Here is a 6281-nt window from a genome sequence, read left to right as displayed (position 1 = left end):
GCCTAAAATAGGTCGAGGGGCACCTGGGTGGCTCAGTCATTAAGCGTCTGCCTTCGGCTCAGGTCATGATCTCAGGGTCCTGGGATCGAGTCCCACATCGGGCTCCCTGCTCTGCGGGAAGCCTCCTTCTCCCTCTCCCACTCCCCCTGCTTGTGTTCCCTCTCTCGCTATGTCTCTGTCAAATAAATAAATAAAATCTTTAAAAAAAATAAATAGGTCGAATAAGAACTATTATTCACAAATGGCTCTTTTCCTCTTACCACAATGGCTTTAGGCTGAAGACTAGTCCTATAGAGTTAATTGTTAATGTTTCTTAGGATCCATGCCACATTTTGAGGGATTTTTACCTGTGATTAATTTTTTATGTAAATATTGATGTAACAGATAGGAGTCCTTCAATAAAATTATATGTTTATAGATATAATTATATTCATAGCTATATTAATGATAGCACATAATATATGCATAATAATGTATACATTTATTATAATTAATTGGATTACTGATTAAGCACATCATTGTGTCTCCAGCAATCTGACAAATAAAATTCATTTTTGTTATTAAATGATTTTAGTCCCATACAAATTAACCAGCAGTGTGGTTTAACAATTGGTAATTCTCTTAACTTCTCAGTTTCCTTATTTGTCAACGGGGAATAATGTGTCTGGTCCTGTGAATTTATTTGCTGAATTTAAATACAGAATACATGTGGCTAATTTTTGGAAAATGTCTGCACGGCTAAGCACAAACTAAGCGGTGGCAGTGGGGATGGTGGTGGTGGCGGTATTCGTTGTCATTTCTGCTCTCTGGCTTTCCAGCAGATCCCCAGTGTGACTGATAGATTGATTTTTTAAGTTTCATGATATTGGTGTATTTTAGAGTATCTCAAAATCAAGTCGGAGAGCATCCCCACGTAATTTAGAATTGAAGAGATGGATGTTTCCTATTGCTGCTGTAATAAATGACCAACAAACTTGCTGGCTTAAAACCATTCAGCTTTATTATCGGCAAGCTCTGAATGTTAGCCATCTAAGCTGGGTCTTCATTGGACTAAAATCAAGCTGTTGTCAGGATTTCCTTCCTTCTGGAAGCATGAGGGGAGAATCCGTCCCCTTGCCTTTTCCAGCCTCTAGAGTCCGCCTGCATTGCTTTGCTTGTGCCCCTAAGCTCCATCTTCAGGCCAACAACCTGGATCTCTCCATGCCTTTCTTCCAGACTCATACCTTCTTCTGACTCTCTTCTGCTTCCCTCTTCCACTCTTAAAGACTCTCGTTATGTTAACTCCACCTGAAGAATCCAGAATAATGTCTGATCTCCAGGCCTTTTACTTAATCACACCAGCAAAGTCCTTTTGCCATGTGAGGTAATATCTTCAGAGGTCTCAGGGATTATGAATGGGTGTTTTGAGGGATCATTCTGCTTCAAGAGACCTCGCCCATCTTTCAAAAACTTCAGCTGCATCTTATACTGTCTTTTCTATGAAATGTCTGTTTTTGTGTTTTGCCTGGTATGTCTATTTTGCTTATTTATTCAAAGAGTTTATTTATAAATTCTGGATACCAATTATTTTACAGCTATAGGTGTTTTAAATGTGTGTGCCTAGTTTGAAACTGATCATTCAATTATCTTCCCTGACAAAAGATCGTGAAGTCATTCTCCTGCATTTTCTGGTATTTTAAACTTTTGCCTTCATTATTTAAGTTTTTGCTTATCACTCAAACCTTCAAAGACAAGATAAACACTAGAAAATATCGCTCTAATCATACTGCCAGAGGAATCTTAGGCTTTCAGACTTGCATACAAATTTGTTTTGTGGGAGATAATGAAATGAAGATCCTTGACTGGAAATGAATCTAGACATTCCACTTTCATTTTTTTTTTTTTTTTCCATAGGAGAGCCTACAGAATGCCATGCTACAAGTGCGTTGAGTGAGTCAGGTGACCTGAATGAGTGACCTGTGCCGTAGAGACTCTGTCAAGGTGGCCATCAGCATACAGGTTAGAATATCCTGTAAATAGGTGAGTTCATTAAGGCAAATCCATACAGAGGCTGAGAAGGAGCAATCAAGGAGGAGGGTAGGAGAAGAACCAGAAGAGAGGAAATTTGGGTTCAAGGAGGAAGTTATGATTTATAATATTAAACACTCCCTGGAGACTAGACAAATGAAAACTCAGAACTCATTGCATATAGCAACAAAAATTTGGTACTAGTCTTCCTGAAAGCTCATTCAGTGGATGACTAAGAGATCACATTGATACTGCCATGATCTGAACAATAAGTGGAAAAAAGAGGAAGCAGATATAGGGATTCGGATGTCTTTTTCAAGAAGCTTGGCAATGCCAGGTGCCTGGGTGGCTCAGTTGGTTAAGTGACTGCCTTCGGCTCAGGTCATGATCCTGGAGTCCCGGGATCGAGTCCCACATCGGGCTCCCTGCTCAGCAGAGAGTCTGCTTCTCCCTCTGCCCCTCCTCCCTCTCATACTCTCTGTCTCTCATTCTCTCTCTCGCAAATAAATAAAAAATTTTAATTAAAAAAAAATTTAAAAGAAGCTTGGCAATGCCAGGGAGTAGAGAGGGAAAGAAAACTGGAGATGGCTTGAAGTATAAAAACAAATGGAAAAGACACCAGGAGTTTTCAAAAATGCAAGTAGATAAAGAGGGAACTTACGGGGAAAAATAGGATAAGGTCTAATAATTGGAATGAAATTCTTGAGGGAGCATTATGGGATCCAGAGGACAAGCAGAGGAGTTAGTTTCAGTCAAATGAGACATTCACTATCATAACAAGAGAAAGAAGTTAGTTATAATTCACCATCACTTTTGCAGATGGGGTGTCAGGAATTTGAAGGAGTTCTTATCTAGAGTGTTTCTATATTTCTGTGAAGTGGGAGACAAGATTTTCTGCTGAGAACGAGTGGGAAGGTATTGAAGGAGAAGGTATTGAAGGTTGAGGAGATAAGAAATGGTTTGATCAGATATTACGGAAAATGGTGAAAAGCCCTATCAGAACAGAGAATTGGTGAGCAGGGTAAATGGCCCTATTGAGCTCAGAGAACATTAATTTATAGAGGCAATTTTCTGAGGATTTTGTGATTTTCTCCAGTTGGATTCAACTGCCCAGGTAGAGGAACAAAGAAATCAGTTTGTTGGATTGCTTCAGCTTTGGCTTGTTAGGTGGGTTCCAAAATGGAAATTGAAAATAGAATTGAAAATATTAACAAAGACATGGTTGAAGAAATTGATCAGAGTTTATAGGCTTAAAAGGAAGAAAGTAAAGCTGACACAGAAATAAGCCCTTATATATGATTTATTGTATATCACAGAACTGAATCCAAATTAACCTGATTTTTTGGATACAGTTACTCACCTTGGTGTATTTCTAGGAACATTATAAGATTAGGGAGTACTAAAGACACATGTGTACCTTCTCTATCAATTTCTTTGATTTGTTTTATCATGTTCTTTCTAATGTCCTTGTGATGAGAGAGTATTTTGTCCATATTTAGAAAAAGCATTATGACATATTTTCTAAACTATTAGTTCCTTTTCCTTGGATCACTAACCAATGCTATATTGTCCCTAGGTCTTCCTCAGCAGGTTTCTTGTGTGACGTTTTTAATCTGGTGTTTTCAAGCTCATGTAACCACGAATACATATTAAAGGATAATATAATTTTAGAAAATGATTACCCGGGCGCCTGGGTGGCTCAGTTGGTTAAACGACTGCCTTCGGCTCAAGTCATGATCCTGGAGTCCCTGGATCGAGTCCCGCATCGGGCTCCCTGCTCGGCGGGGAGTCTGCTTCTCCCTCTGACCCTCCCCCCTCTCATGTGCTCTCTCTCTCGTTCTCTCTGTCAAATAAGTAAATAAAATCTTAAAAAAAAAAAAAAAAGAAAATGATTACCCCTCTGATCCACAAAATCTTATAACTTTAAATCAGATTAATGTCACTTTTGACATTTCTTTGCGAGATCAAATGTATTTTGGTCATTTATTCTTGTTCGGTATATATTCTCGCTCTTCTGTAAACCTCTTCCCTTGCTGAAGTTTAGTTGATTAAGCTAGTGATTCAGAACTCACTGGAAGACACAGGTAAGTGTTGGAGGCTTCACATAAGATCCTTAAATTTGCTTGCATGGCACTGGGAAGCTTGCTAGGACAGGATTCAGCTTACTGCACTGCTGAGAAACTGTGCAAGAACAGAGGCTTTTACCCACACTGCCCTTCAAAATTCTTATCAAGGTGTTCATTACTACTTCTTAGGACCATGTTTTTGCTGTTGTATGAGAAATACGTTCAGATTGTGATCCAGCCTTCCGATTACTGTGATTTTATTATACACAAACCGAAACAATTCTGATTTTATTTGCACGCTCTTGCACAGATTCCATCCCACCAGTATAAACAGAGAAAGCTAATGAAAACTGTATAATTTACGCTGGGGTTGAAAATATCCTCTCCCTCACATTTTGTATCTTCATCCTTCTTACAGATTATGAAATATTCAGTATTTTTATCCTGAGACACATTGCTCTTAACATATTTGGCACAGAAGGTTATCTTTAAAATCCCCTCTAAATCTCCCAAATTAATGTTCTGTGTAGTGAGCACCTGCCAGCTTTGATACAGTTATGGGATTAGACAGTTTTGAATGATTTTTGACTCTGAAGGTTGTTTGCATGCTGTTACCAAATCTGGCTGTGTTTCAGCTCCAGTATCTTCCATTTCATAAAGGATTTGCTGTGAACCTAATAAATGTTTTCATCTAATTTTATAATTATCATACCTAGGAAGTGCCTTTATTAGAGCTTGGCACTTTCCTGCATATAAACTGCGGTCCCTGTAATTGACTTTAACCAAGTGAGTACTAATCCACAGTATTTCCTTGGAGGTGGGCTTGGTGGCTGGGGAAGCTCTTTATTATACCTCTTTTTCACTGATAAAATAAATAAAAGTTTATTTAACTTCTACATATCAAGTTAGATGTCATAATAAGACAAAGTTAATTCAGCATCCATATGCTGTAACAGGTTATAATAATACTATTAAATGGGGAACTAAAACTGTTCAGAGAGAAAAATGTTAAGAAATAAACACTAAGCCTGATGACAGCAATACATTGTGCGTAACTTGCACACCGCCCTTCAAAGATACTCAGGCTGATGTATGCAAGGGGCTCATTCATCTTGCTTTATTTCCTAAACTAAATGAAAAAATGTATTTAACCTTTTGAGGCAAATTTTATTTCAAATAATCTGTATAAATTCATTTCAGTTTCTGGATCCTCTTGTAACAAACATGGAAGAATTGTTCCTCTGAAGACGAGTGCTCTCACAATCGATCTGCATAATATTTTTTTAATAAACATTGAATAAATTTAAATGAATATGTATGTTTTATGATAAGCAAAGGAAAAAAAAAACACTTAGCTCCTTGAAAAAAAGCTAACATTAAAATACATCTAAGTAGAAATTGAGAATGAACATAAAAATTTTATTTGTATATTCTATTTCTCGTGTATCTGAAAAAGATATTCAAGAATATTCCCAACTCCTTTATCAAAGCAGATGGCTACATTGGAGAGATGTCTCTCTCACATTCCCATTTAACTTAGTGGGACTAATTTCCCCCAGTTTTCCTTCAGCAAGATTCCCATTATCTTTAACTTAACGGCAGCAAGTTTTTTAGGTTTGATTCTTAAACTATGGATCCTGTGATTGGATATGGATCCCGAGCTCTCCTCAAAACTGGTGCCTGCAACTGAAACTACTATGTATTGAGTAGTAAAATAAGTGATTCAAATTTAATAAAACCAATGTCTTAAGTTCAAGTAGGGCATCCCTTAATGTCTGAGACACATAAGTGTACTGGCAATTGCCCTATAATGTACAATATACAATTAGTATAATGGGGATAAATAATGTGATGCTTTTAGAGTATAAGAGATTTTTAACCCAAGCTACAGGGATCAGGGGCAGATTACTGAAGAGGTGAAGTCTTTGCTGAATTCTGTAGTAAGAGTCCAGGTGAGTGGGGGCCAATTCAGACAGACAAAACACACAGAAAGATCTAAAGACAAGAAAGATCAGCTTTGTGCAAAGGTAGTTAGTAGATAGTTGCACCTTTCATTGAGATAGGAATCAATACACTGTAGCATGATCATTGTGTGAAATTCTTTTAACTATTTTAGCTTGTAAACATTTAAAATGTGGGAATCATTGAGGCTCAAATCCCATGATGCTACATCTGAGCTAGAAAAAGAATGGCAAAAAACGTGATCTT

Source organism: Mirounga angustirostris, unplaced genomic scaffold, assembly GCF_029215605.1.
Source record: "Mirounga angustirostris isolate CCGP_5_RB_7025 unplaced genomic scaffold, mMirAng1.0.hap1 SCAF_3, whole genome shotgun sequence".
Classification (NCBI taxonomy): Eukaryota; Metazoa; Chordata; class Mammalia; order Carnivora; family Phocidae; genus Mirounga; species Mirounga angustirostris.
The sequence above is the reverse complement of the archived record's forward strand: the minus strand, read 5'-3'. Positions refer to the sequence as shown.